At 31.1% G+C, this 4,684-nt stretch overlaps 1 non-coding gene across 1 annotated transcript; it reads left to right on the forward strand.

Annotated features, from left to right (window-relative positions):
- The first annotated feature begins 2,042 nt into the window (after positions 1–2,042).
- Positions 2,043–2,149, forward strand: LOC139879249 (small nucleolar RNA R71). The gene has a single exon (XR_011770102.1). It is a non-coding gene; the product is annotated as a small nucleolar RNA R71 (small nucleolar RNA).
- The last annotated feature ends 2,535 nt before the right edge of the window (positions 2,150–4,684 follow it).

The raw sequence follows: 4,684 nt of genomic DNA on the forward strand, positions 1-4,684 counted from the left end.
TAACAGTTATATAACCAGAAATGAACGAAAATGCTGCTGTCCCAAATTAATCAAACCGAAAACATATTCAATCGAGCATTTCTACGCATACAATCATCAATACAATAACATGTAAGCATCATACTATCAATATAACATCAAAATACAGAAAATATAAGAAAATATAAAAATCTAGGGTTAGGGTTTATACCCTAATCGAGAATCAAGTGATGTAGATGTGTAGAGGAGATCGTGTAGAACGCGTTTATGTATATTAATTGATGATCCAAGCAAGCTTTTTGATTGATGATGATGATGTTGGGGTGTGGTGTAGGCGACGGCCAAAGGGGAAAGGGAGGAAGAAGAGAGCAAATTTCTAATATTTAGGTTTAAGTGAAATTGATGAAATGAAATTGAAATTGGAAAATGAAAAAGCAGAGGGAGTACTCCCCTCCCTTGTTTCGGCCGAATGGGTGAGTGGGGTGGGCCCCACTTAGTCCAATTTTGATAAATTATAAATTCCTTGTGGCCCGAACGCTCGAACAAAACCCGAAACGCGATTGAAAATTCAGAGAGATAACAAATACGCGACGAAAAATAAATATAAATACTATATATAATCATATGATATTAAAATATCATATTTAAAATAAATAGGACTTAAAAATCCCAAAAGCTCGACCGTAAACCGAAAAGATTAGCCGGATAGAAATCTGCGATTCGTAGAAACGTATAACTTAAAATATGAATACAAATATTCACATAACACATAATAATTAATATATTATTACAAATATAATAATATAGGTCATAGAAATGACGTGGCACGAATGACAGTTAACGGTCGTTAAATAATTAACGGAAAAAGTAGGGTCGTTACAATAGTAACAGCCGAAAGTTCTTCCATTTTCTTTCTATTTATGATTAGATCTTTCAAGAATTTAGCATATCTTGGTATTCCTGAAATCACATCAATGAAAGGAAGATTGACATTTATTTGTTTAAATATATTCAAGAATTTGGATTGCTCGGCTTCAAGTTTTTCTTTTCTCATTTTACTTGGGTAAGGAAGTGGTGGTTGGTATGGTTTAACATAAGGTTTAGCCTTAACTGTGTTATCTTTATTAACCTTTTCAACTACTGGTTCTGTTTCCTTATCTTGCTCAGGCTGTGGTGCCTGTGTAGTAGGAATAGAGTCATCAGAAATTACAGGTATTTCAGGTGGTTTAAGTGTAATACCACTTCTTGTGGTAATGGCTTTAGCTGTTTCATTCCGGGGGTTAGCATTTGTATCGCTAGGTAGACTCCCCGATTTTCTTTCTCCTATTAACCTTGCTAGGTTGCTCACTTTTTGTTCTAGATTTTGGATTGAAGCTTGTTGATTTCTAAATGCTTGAGCATTTTGTTCATTAGTTTGTTTCTGAGATGTGAAAAATTAAGTTTGAGATTCAACTAGCTTCGACATCATGTCTTCTAAATTTGGCTTTTTATCATCGGTTTGTGGTGGTTTATTTGTAAAAATAGGTCATTGCTGGTTGTAAGTATTATTAGATACTTGTTGATTGCTAGGACCTTGTTGGTTATTGTATGGAACATTTCGGTTATAATTCTGATTTTGTTTGTAGTTTGGTCTTGGCGGTTGATAATTATTCTGATAATTATTTCCAGGCCTTTGGTTCATGTATGAAACATTCTCTCTTTGTTTCATTGTTTGTTCAATACTGAGACAATCTTTTGTCAAATGTGGTCCTCCACACTATTCATAAGTAATTCGTATTGCCTGAATATCTTTAGTCATCTTTTCCATTCGTCTCTCGAAAGCATCCAACTTTGCGGAAATGAAATCAAAGTCATGGCTAGAATCGGCTCTAGCCGCTTTAGATGATCTAACGATATCTTTTTCTTGGTACCACTCATGTGAGTGGGAAGCAGTGTTATCAATAATTTTGTAAGCTTCAGTTGCGGTTTTCTTCATAATGGAACCACCAGCTGCTATGTCGATGTCTTTTCGTGTAGTAATATCGCATCCTTGATAGAATATTTGTACTATTTGATAAGTGTCTAAACCATGTTGAGGACATCCTCCCAACAACTTTCCAAATCTTATCCACGCTTCATATAAAGTTTCATTTAGCTTCTGCGTGAACGTAATAATTTCTCCTTGAAGTCTCACAGCTTTAGATGCCGAAAAGAATTGTTTAAGAAATTTTTCAACTAAGACATCTCATGTATCAATCGCCCCTTTAGGTAACGATTCTAACCAATCTTTGGCTTCACCCTTTAAAGTCCAGGGAAATAACATGAGATAGATCTGTTCATCCTCAACTTCTCTGATTTTGAATAGAGTACAGATCCTATTAAAAGTTCAAAGATATTCGTTTGGATCTTCCTTCGGCGCACCACTAAATTGGCATTGATTTGTTACCATGTGTAGAATTTGTCCTTTGATTTCATAATCTGGCGCATTAATGTCTGGTTGAGTAATTGCGTGACCTTGGCCAGTGCATTTAGCTCTCATTCGATCTTCCATACTTAGAGGTTCCTGATTTTTCATGATTGAAATTGTTGAATCTGAATCACTAGAGGATTCTGATTTAATGGTTTCTTCCTCGACAATCTCTGGATGAGTAATTTGTGGTTCAGGAGGAATGATTAGTAGTTCAGGATCTCTGAATTGTCCCTGAATATCCTCCGGATTCTCAATTGTGAGGTCGAGTTCAAAAAATGGATTATCGGAAATTTGAATTGGAGTACTTGGTCGACTAGATGACGATTCTAAAGAAAAATCAACGGCGACAATGTTGGCTAGATGTCTTGATCGAGTTACAGGTGGTGAACGTATGAAAGGTGGTGAACATTTTGCTCGGTGCATTCACTGAATATCCTATTAGTTATAAAGATAAAAATTATATAAGTTATCAAATTAATAGACTTTTCTGCTTTTACCCACGTTTCGAATAACCAAAAGCGTATGTGGTTATATATAGATACGTCAAATTGTAACCTTTATATTAAATTAACGAGGTATCATTTAGTTAATATAAAGCCCATTAATAGCCCATAGTCTAATTTCCACAAGTGTCGATCTTTTGTCCAAACCCCAATTATGGTACAAAGCCCAATAACCCCGTCTTTAATATTTAGCCCGACATCACGATTACTTCGATTTAAATAAGTATAATAATAACTTAGCTACGAGACATTAATTTAAAAAGGTTGAACATAACTTACAATGATTATTAATAGCGTAACGTTACACGGACAGAATTTCGACTTACAAACTTAAAACATTCGCCAACATAACCTTATTATTATTAAACTTAAATTAAAATTAAAATTATAAAATATATATATATATATATATATATATATATATATATATATATATATATATATATATATATATATATATATATATATATCGTATATGATATGAGAAAGGAAAAGAAAAAGGTGTAATGAAATCGATCAGAATGCGCGGCCTTTTATAAGCCTACTTTGAACTGTTGTACCCCGCGAGTGTGGAGGTTTTGTGCTTCACAGCTCCGCGAGTGCGGAGCTTTGGATTCCAGCTCACCATAGTGAATTAAACGTGGGCTGCTTATAATTATAATATATAATAATATATATAATTAATTATATATTATATTATATTCTTGTGCATAATTGACTTGTAATTTTTGGTCCGTTGCGTCGCGTGCTGATAGTTGGTTCATGTCTCGGTTCCGGATTTTCGAACGTCCTTGCGTACTATTTAATATCTTGTACTTTGCGTTTCACGGCTTGTACTCTTGTAATTTCTAGACGTTTCTCATCAATAATTTGAACCACTTGGATTGTACTTTGAACTTTTTAGCTTTTTGGTCGTTTGTGTCTTCAAATCGTCGAATCTGTCTTTTATCTTCACCTTTTATTATTTAAACGAATATCACTCGTAAATAGAACAATTGCAACTAAAAGCTTATCTTTCTTGAAGGATAATGCTATGAAATATGTGTTCGTTTTTAGCATTATCACTAACCCTAATAATTATAATTCTTACTACTACTACTACTACTACTACTATTATTATTATTATTATTATTATTATTATTATTATTATTATTATTATTATTATTATTATTATTATTATTATTATTATTATTATTATTATATATTACGTATATACTCTTTATTAGTGTAAATAGAATATACATAAAATATAAATATGATCATATATATAAAGTAATTAAGTAATGGGTTATAAATGTAAAATTTATAAAATAAATATTTATGTATTTATATTTGCGCCGAAATATATATATATATATATATATATATATATATATATATATATATATATATATATATATATATATATATATATATATATATATATATATATATATATATATATATATAAATCGGATAATTAAAATAAATAAATAAATAATATATAATAAATCTAGAATGTTCCATAAAATAAAATAAAAAATAAAAAAAATAAAAAGGCCTAGGTCGGCCGGTTTTAAAAAAGGAAAAAAAATATTTTCATTAATTAATTAAATTATATTTATCTTGGAGCCCAAGCAATTAAAAATCTATAAATAGGGCCTTAACCCCTCATTATTTTTCATTCACAAAAATTTTGGAGCTTCTTCAAAACCCTAAAATATTTGTAAGATTTTCTTTTTCTTTTTTCTTTTTTATTTTTTTTCGGCCGAAA

The sequence above is a fragment of the Rutidosis leptorrhynchoides genome, chromosome 11 (assembly GCF_046630445.1).
Source record: "Rutidosis leptorrhynchoides isolate AG116_Rl617_1_P2 chromosome 11, CSIRO_AGI_Rlap_v1, whole genome shotgun sequence".
Taxonomy (NCBI): domain Eukaryota; kingdom Viridiplantae; phylum Streptophyta; class Magnoliopsida; order Asterales; family Asteraceae; genus Rutidosis; species Rutidosis leptorrhynchoides.